The sequence below is a fragment of the Propithecus coquereli genome, unplaced genomic scaffold (genome assembly GCF_000956105.1).
Source record: "Propithecus coquereli isolate 6110/MARCELLA unplaced genomic scaffold, Pcoq_1.0 Scaffold363, whole genome shotgun sequence".
NCBI lineage: Eukaryota > Metazoa > Chordata > Mammalia > Primates > Indriidae > Propithecus > Propithecus coquereli.
The window spans coordinates 464,373-474,584 of record NW_012149319.1 but is presented as its reverse complement, the minus strand read 5'-3'; positions in this window follow the sequence as shown (position 1 = coordinate 474,584).

Here is a 10,212-nt window from a genome sequence, read left to right as displayed (position 1 = left end):
CTCCAGTGGGAATGGTCTTTATCAAAAAATAAATAAAATACAGATATCTGAAGTAAAGACATTCAACATAGAATCAAACTGAATTTAAGGGACTGTGCTCTGCATGTCAACCAGAAGAACCATTTATATTGTATTCAATGTTTTTAAAAATTTCACAATACATAATTATGATCATTTAAAAAAAGTCCCAAAAGAGCAAATGCTGGCATGAATATGGAGAGATTGGAACACTCTTACACTGCTGGCGGGACTGCAAATTAGTACGACTCCTGTGGAAAGGAATTTGGAGATATCTCGAAGAGCTAAAAATAGAAATATCATTTGATCCAGCAATTCCACTAGTAGACATATACCCAAAGGAAAAAAAGACATTCTATAATAAAGACATCTGCACTCGAATGTTTATGGTAGCACAATTCACAATTGTAAAGATGTGGAAACAACCCAAGTGTCCATCAGAACATGAGTAGTGGATTAATAAAATGTGGTATACATATACCATGGAATACTACTCAACTACAAAAAACCAATGGTGAACCAGCACTTCGTATCCTGGATAGAGCTTGAGCCCATCCTTCAAAGTGAGGTATCACAAGAATGGATAAATAAGCACCACATGTATTCACCATTAAATTGGTACTAACTGATCAACACTAATGTGCTCACATGGTAGTAATATTCACTGGGTGCTGGTCAGGTGGGAGGGAGGTATTGGATGTGGGTAAACTCACAACTAATGGATGTGGAGTGCACTTTATGGGGGAAGGGCACATTTGTAGCCCTGGCTTGGGCAAAGCAAAGGCATTATATGTAACCAAAATGTTTGTATCCCCATAATATTCTGAAATAAAAAAAAACGGAAACAACTTAAAACAATCAGTAAGAAGTAAAGCACAAGACAATCTTAAAAAAAAAATCTAAAGTAAAAGCTTTAAAGAAAGAAGAGCATAGTTTTTTATGTCAAATAAATGTTTAGAAGATGAAGAGAGAAAAATCTAGATTACTCTGTCTCACCCAGGGATGGTGAATATCACTGCTCTGGTTAAATTTGAGGAGGAACATGAGATAGAGTCTGATCTTGTAGAAGGTCAGCAGGGGTAGAGAAAGACAAAAGGACTGTAAGAAAAAAAAAAAAAAACAAAACATATGAACAGGTGCTGATTCAGCATTCAAAGGTTGCTCAGCAACATTAGGTTCTAGTGCTAGAGACCCCATGGGAGCCAGGACATCTACAGTTCATCAGTCACCATGTGAGTGAAGACTTCTGCACACAATCTGGCACAAATGATGTCCTATCTTGTCACAAAACATTACTGAGATTCACCCTAAATGCTCTATGTGGATAGTTTCCTTTTCAAAGATGAAGAATGCATACAAACTCATTGATTCAGAGTGGTATCTAAAAGGATGGTGGTCAGGTGGAATGGAAAGGTCCTAGTATCTGGATTCGTATAGGAATGGATCCTATGGAAACCAACTCTATAACATGAATAATAGACTAATTTTTCTATAGAACTCTATGATTCCATAAAATTTTATCCATAAACTAAGCTTTATATCTGATGTCTGCATTAGCTTTACATCTTTACATTTTAATTACATCTGCTCAAATATATACCAGCACTGATATTTTCAGAATTAGTCATTAAGCATCATCTATAACAAAGTTGCAGTATAATACATTTCTGAAAGCATAAATGAGAATATTATTCTTTGTTATACTCTCTATAATGAAGTGCATGTATCTCTTTATCTGCATATATAATTAAATAAATTGAACAAAAAGGTTTTAAATAACTGATGATTAGTAGAAAGCTACTTATAGACTCTCTAAAGAATTCTAAGAGTTGTTTAAATGTCTAATTTACTACTGTACATATAACAAATATAATAGGCTATTTCTTACAAATATTTCAGTGTATTTATTTTTAAATAAATTGTCTTTGTTTTATGACAATCTGTCAGCAGTTGTTTGTTTTTCCACTATTTATTTAAATACTACATTATTTCAGCCTTTTTTTAGGACTTCCTTTTCTTCAGCAAGACTAGAATAACTTTCTTTAATATTTTAATTTTTTCAAGCTTTGTTAAATAACCCTCCTTTGCATTTGCGTACCTTTTTGCTATTTCTGCTATTAGCTAATATTAGGTAATGTATCTTCCACTACACTTTACCTTAAATGACTCAGTAGCAGTGTACTCCTACAACCATAGGCCCCCCAAATAGAAAATGCCTGGGTGCTCCTTTAGCCATTTTTTAAAGTGTTTAAGTTACAGCTTTCATTTCAGAAGACTGTGGAGAGGCAACATGAATTAATGATCTTAGACTAGATCTTGGTTGACTCTTGTCCAGCAGCACATTATTAAACTTAATCCATTAATTCAACAAAAATCAATGATCACTGTAAATGCTATGGGTACTTTATGCCATGTCAAGACAAATAACAACTGGATGTGACTAAAGCCTCTGTAATATAATTGACATATTTATCATTTCTGTCAATCCATGCTTGAAACTGTAGACCTGAAAAATGTACTAGCTATCTCCAGGTTGGATCAGGAAAATAATTGCTAAGTAAACAGTGTGAAAATGTAGGAGATAACAATAAACATTTTTTTTTTCTTCTGCCAGAGGCTACCTACTCCTGGTACATTTGTTTTGCGCAGTAACTAAACTAAAACTAAAACACAAACTAAAACAGCTTGTGGGTTGGAAAGAAGATATTCCCACTTCTCCACCAGTCTGAATTCAAAATCAATTGAGAAAATGCTGGAAATAGACACAGGACTATAAGTACATCACAGTTTTTTACTATAGGCTTCATTGGAGTATAGAGTCTGACCTTTAGGTACTGTGCGACCATCAGATACCTGGCCAGACTCCCAAATGTTCCCGAAATTCTTAATCTCAGATTGAGCCAACCAGTGGCTGTCTCTCATGGATCAGGGCTGTGGCTCTTGAGTCTTTCCGAAGTAGAGAGCAGAAGTGGGCTTAGAGTTCTTCCTCTTTGTGGCCAGACTGCTCCAGGCCTGCTAATTTCCTCTTATGCTCAAATAACTTACTCTACCCAAATACTATCCCTGACATAGAGGTAAGTCTTTCATTGATTTCTAAATTGCTCTATTTAAAACCTTATCTCATCCTCTGTTTAGTCTTACTCATACAGCCTGTAAAAAAAACTATCTCATGTTTCATTCCATACAAGACATGCCTACAAATCTTAAAAATGAAAATTATGCTGTTAACTAAAAAAAAAAAAAAAAATTCCCTGGGATCCCAGGCCCCTCTAAAATGATTCTTCCCACAATGGCGACAGAAACATTTTTCTACTGTGTGTAATTAGCAGAGTGAAGGTTTCAGAAAGATACATTTTTTTATATTGAAAAACATTATGAAGACCCCAGAAAAATGAATGAAAAAGACTGATATTAAGGGATGTCATTATAAAATTTAAATTACTAAGGATAAAGAGAAGACCCTGTAAGTCTGATGTGAGAAAAAAACTAGTTATAAAGAAGTTCAAGAATCAGACCATCACCAGACTATTCAACAGCTAAACTGAGAAATGAAACAATGGAAACTTACAAAATGATTTTCAACACAGAAAGTTATACCCCTCCACATTACCAGTTAAATTTAATGCAGTGTCAAGACATCTTCATCTGTGCTAACTCATAAAAATGTCACTCTCCACACCCTTTCTTAGGAAGATGCTGCAGGATGTGCTCCACCAGAGAAATGGGTAAAGCAAAGTAAAAGAAAAATATGAGTTCAGAAAATAGAGGTGCTTACACTTGACAGAGACCATATGGATTTTCTAGATGACAGCTAGGTAGCAAGTCTAGGCAGCAATCAGTATTAATTAAAACAGAAAAATGGCATTTTCTACAAAGGATATTTGAGTAAAAAGTAACTACAAAGAAAATTGTCAGATCACTTGATGTATTTGAACATAGTGAAGAAAGGTTTAATTTTCTGAGGGAGTTTGAGCTCACATTAGAGAAAGGTACACAGAAAATTAAGCAAATTAAAAAAAGGAAAACTAAAAGTTAAAGGAAGGGAATTTGCTACTACTACTAAAAACCTGAATACTTATTTAAATGTCAAAATGTAAAAAATCTATATTAGAAGGGTAAGAGAGACCAAGGGCCAAAATACTGCATCCAGGATTTTACAAAATAACTGAGGAATCAAATGTATGGGTACATATACTTTTTGTGTATTCAATAGATAATACATAGATTGCTTGAGGTTAAACCTTACTCCATATTCTGAGAAATTATAATACTTAACCTCTGAGTGAATGGATGCTTCTGCTGTCCTCTTCATCAGAGTATGGAAATTCTATAATAAGCTACATGCAAAGCACCCAGCACTTACTAAGTGTTCAATAAATGTTAACTGTGATTTATATTATATTTATATCTATTAATATTTCCACACAAGTCAGCTATGTGACTCTGGGTGATTCATTGAGCAATTTAGGGAATAGATTTGCCTTTAGTATTAAGGCTGTTCTAAAACTAAAACTTACTTTTGGATTTCTGAACCATAAATGTGTGAATTATAGATAGAGTAGCTTCAGTATGACAAGATCCTTTCCCTGATTTCCACAACTCAGCACCCTGACTGGTAACATAATAGCCCCATGTCACAACAGATGCAACACTATCTATGAAAAGTCTTATTTTGGTGACGGTTCTGAAAAAAGCCCAGATTATCCACTTTAGAGACAGTTTTTCTGTTTTGGCACAACATTGTTAAAATTATAACATCTATTTTAATAAAAATTTTTGTTGAATATGGTGATAAAAGGCTAAATAATTTCAATGTAGATATTTTATTATTCATTAGCATTATTTTATCACATACATACATAGTTAACAGATAAAGAGGCTTATGGCATTGGGGTACATTAAAGTTAAATCTATTCAAAAAATGGAAGAATTGGAATATCAATCAAAATTGATATCAAAAACCTTATAAATATGTTTGCAGAGGAGGAGATAGTAAGGTAAAAAACACAGAAAAAAATGGAGAAAAAATACCCTTGTGAGAAGATGCCCATTCTCCACAGCTGGCTCCCATCCCACCTTTTATTGGTTCACCCACTTGCTCCCTTCTGAACAGTTCCAGATGGAAGACTCAGATGACACTCCTCTGGAGGAAGGGTTCTAGCCCCAGGTCCTAAGCCTCCCACTGAAATTGTCAGGGTGGCAGTCTGCCCTCGCTTCTTGGTGTGCTCTTGGCCGAAGAATGACCAGACACACTAAATTGTCAAGTCTAGACTGTTATCTTGGGAAAATCACAAATCACCAGCAGGGCAAATAGAACAGAGTGACCCCAGGCAGGAAGCAGTTTCACAGGAGCAGCTCGTTATTGTAGAACATAATGGTCTGTCTTCATGAATGGAGAGAGAGAGGACCCACCCATCCACTCACCCACTCACCCACTGTAAGGGAAAGTTCATTTGTACAGGTAATCTGTTTCTTAGGCCAAACTAAGATGACTGCCACAGTGTTTTCTTCCAGCTCAGCCTCCCCCCGCCCTGCTAGCCGGCCTTCTGGGGAGGCATGAGTCAACACACTTCTGTAACCCACACTTTCCCATGGCATGTTGCCACTATTATTCAGAGCCATATATAAGCACTCACCATGTTTTCGGCCATGCTTTTCGCCACTGCCACCGTATCCCTCGGACAATAAAGAGCATGTCTCACATACCTGCTGTTAGTCGCCTTTACTTCCAATTTCCGAAGCCTACACCAGAGTACGCGCTAGCCACAGAGCTCCCCCATCACACCTACTCACCCACACTCTCTGAATTCTTGAATCCTTTCCTTTCCTTTTATTGGCTCAGTTGTGGGTGGGCTCAGTCTGGGGGTGAGCTGGGCTCTCAGCAGGTGTGGTCTGTTATCAAATGATCAACAGGTGTCCTCAAAATTCCTTCTACATATAGGAACTCCCTCTCCAGAAAGCCCACCTGGGGAGGATGAACCGGATGAATGCAGATTCAAACTAATGGCATAATAATTACCCTTAGGTTACTCTAGGTCACATTCTAAAGCCTGTCATACCTGGGCTGGGAAATTCCCAGATTGATAAAGCATTCCTTTCTTTCTCAGGTGTAGCAGTTGCTTGGGATAGGATTAAGGGTGGGGCAGCACCAAAAAGGAGTGCCCATCCTTATCCTTCTTCCCAGGTGGAGCAATTGCTGGAGACAACATCAAACCTGGGAATCCTTGTCCTATCTACCTAACATAACTAAGAATGTACCTGTCTCTTAAAATACTGTCTTAATTCTAAAGTTGTTTCTCCATTTACCCTCCCCAATAGCCATGTAGCTAATTAGGACTTTCTTTAACTGGAATTTGATGCAGGCACAACCATTATCTAATAGCCAGAAATAGCCAGCAGCCTACTGCCTTTTTTTTAACTTATCAAAGTTAGCATTGAATAATCTACTAAGTAACAATCTCTTGATAGAAACCTCCAACTCAAATAACTCAAATTATTTTTATACAAGGTATGTTTCCACAGGAAACAATGAAGCATATTTGGTTATTATCTACACGTGCTTTCCTTGGTATCCTTCTAATAATAGAGTTGGATTAGAGCATAGAGTATAAATCAGAGATTCTTGGGTTCAATTATTGGCTCTATATTTTATGTCATCATGATAAGGAGCAAGTTATTTACCTTCTCTGAACAGTAGTGCCTAACTTAATCTAAGAAAGAATCATAATCGTAATCTATCTCAAAGTGTTTTTAAAGTTATTAAAGAGAAATAAATTATGTAAATTATTTACATCATTATTTAGCACTTGCTAATAGCAATTACTTAAGAAAGGGATGATTTTTCCCCAAATCACACTATAATTTTATATAATAATTATTAATATCTTTGAAACAAAAAATTATAGATCATATAAAGAGGAAGATTATTTTAATTAAACAGCATGTATAGCTACTCATAAGTATTCAACAGAACCGGAAGGGACAATGGAGTTTTTGATAAAATGAACTTGTCTCTGGTAGAAACAGCATCTGAAAATAGTTGTGGGGCATTTATAAATACTGTCTAGTACTATATTGTACAGAGTAGTAGCTCATTAAATATATATTGAATTGATTTGCATTTTAGGAATTGGTGAAAATCTATAGCAGAACATATTTAAAAAAAACAAATTGTATCAATTTTACTTCCATTCATTCAATGAATATTTATATACTTATATATGCCAGATATCACATTAATTGCTATGACACAAACATGAATATAGATCATACCTTGGTTTCAAGGAACTCTTAGTCAAGGGAGAGTTTGAAACATTAAATAAATATAGAAGACCAATTTTCTTATTGATCAATTAAGATAAAAATAAGTTTACCTAGAAGGCTGAAATGTCAAATATTTCCATTCCCTCCTTGAATTAATAAAAAAAATCAGCAAGCTATTAGAAGCAATTTCCTGAGAAAAGCAACTTTTAAGATATATAATAATGTCAAGACTGATTCAAACCAATATTCTGCAACCTGTGTATCCAAAGTCCTCTATTGATTTTCAATATGCACAACCAAGACCAAGAGGCATAACAAGGCACTCAAGTACCTTCTGAATCATCTTGAATTGATTAGCTGTAATGGAGTTTATGATTAATTGAGAGCATACCAGGAGTGAGTTGCACCTTAGGGTTTTGCTCTGTGTTGAAAGGAAGAATCACAGTGAATGGACCTGTAATGTAAATGAAGCAAACCCTTAACATCCCAACTGCCACCAACCCATTGCCCTGTTTAAAATTCTTCAGGGATTCTATTTGTTCTTAAAAGGAAAAAGGGAATCCCCTCAATATGGTTTACAGTGTCCTGTACGATCTGATGTCAATCTCTCTAGCATTATCTCCCACCAGCCTTCTCATCTCATACTTGTTCTCTCTATTCTCCTTAATAAATGATAGCTTTTAGTCCCATTTCTTCCATAATTCCTTTTGCTACAGAGCCTTCCTACATAACCAAACAGCTGTTTCTGCCTGGAATGTTTTTTTATCCATTCTTCTTTTCATATTACTCCCTGTTCTCATACTTCAAGCCATTTGAACCTTCTATCATTTACTCATAATCATGTTGCATCTTTTAGCCACTGGCCCTTTGGATGTATTTTCTATTCTATCTAAATACTCTTCTACCCATTTCATTGTTTGCTTTATGTAGGTGTCTCTACTTATCCCAGATAAGCTATCCCTTTTTCAAGAAAATCATTCTGGCCTCATTAATTAAATCAAATCACTATAATTTGTGGCATTTATCACTGCAATACATTTATTTCTATGACCTTTTAGAGGTTTGTATGCTCCATTGGAATATAAGGCCCTTGAAAGCAGACATTCTATCTGCTTTTGATTACTCGTTTAGGTATTCATTACACTTTTATAGACTAAGTTAATGTCTATTTCAGTGTACTATACAAAATATGCATATAAGCTTAAAGTCTTTGGCATGACATTCAATTTCCTTATTTTCTACATTTGCATTTTATAAGCCTCTTGGAAGTAATTTCTACCTGATGTCAGAATAAAAGATAAGCCACTTTAATATATTTTATAGCATTTACTAAAATGTTTTATTTATTAGTTGTACTTTCAAAATTTTTGACCTATTGGATTTCAAAATGAGATATTTTTCAATTTTACTCCCAGATATAGTTATGTTATTTGTAAAAACCTTGTTATTGGTTTAAAAGGTTTTATTTTGTTGTTGTTGTTGTGGTTAACATAGTGTCTTTTACCTTACTATATATATATATATGAAAATTTTTTCCAAAAGTAACTTGAGGTTGTGAAGTAATCCCATAAATTCATAGATAAAAACAAAGATCAGTGATACAGGTATAGATACATGTGATTGGGGAGAGACAAACATATTTTCCTGTACATTTTAAATAAAATTTTAGACTTAATTATATCTTATTAAATAAATCAGAGCTGTCTTTTCAAGCATTTTCTGTCTAAATTTCTGTATGAATCAGACTGTAGTGACTCAATGAAGGGTGAAAAATAAGCAATAAAATAGAATTGAAAAATATAAAGACATCTAAAGAAAATACAAGCCAATAGGTAGGCCTAGACTGGAAAACCATTGGTTAGATGGAGAGCAGAAATGAACATAGACCATGGAGTACTATTTAGACATAAGAAAGAATGAAATAATGTTTTTTTGCAGCAACCTGAATGCTACTGGAGGCCATTATCCTAAGTGAAATATCTCAGGAACAGAAAAATAAATGCTGTATGTTCTCCCTTATAAGTGGGAACTAAACTGTGGTCACACAAGGGCACACAGAGTGCTATAATGGGCACTTGAGACTCAGAAGGGAGAAGTGGGGAGGAGAGGGATGAAAAAGTACATATGGTACGCTACTTCGGCAAAGGGTACACAAAAAGCCCAGACTCCACCACTATACAACATATACATGTAGCAGGAATTCAACTTGTACCTTCTAAATTTATGGAAATTAAAAAAAAAAAGTAAAAGTCAAAAAAATAAAAAAGAATGAAATCATGTCATTTGCACCAACATGGATGGAACAGGAGGTCATTATCTTAAGTGAAATAAGACGGGCATACAAATACAAATATTGATGCTCTCACTTGTATGTGGGAGCTAAAAACTCTGATCACATGGAGGTGGGGAGTAGAAGGACGGGCAACAGAAACTGGGACGGGCGAGTGGGGGCCAGGGAGGAGGATAAAGAAAACTGGGTTAAAGGGTATAAAAATACAGTGAGACAGAAGAAATAAATTCAATGTTTTATAGCAGAGTAAAGTGACTAAGCTTTACAAAAATGTACTTGGGTGATGGACACCCTGATTTAATCACCATGCATTATAAACATGTAACAAAATTTCTCATGTATCCCATAAATTTGTACAAATAAAAAAATGAATTTGGCTTCTTTTTAAGACTGAATATTTCATTGTCTGTATAGACCACATTTTGTCTATTTACTTGTCTACAAATGGACATTTGGGGTGTTTCCACATTTTGGTTATTGTGAATGATGCTACTATGAACACTGGCATATAGATATATCTGTTCAAATCTGTGCTTTCATTTCTTTGGATTTATTACTGGAAGCAGAACTGCTGGATCAAATGGTAATTCTATGATTGATTTTTTTTGAGAAACCGACATACTATTAATATTTGTATAATT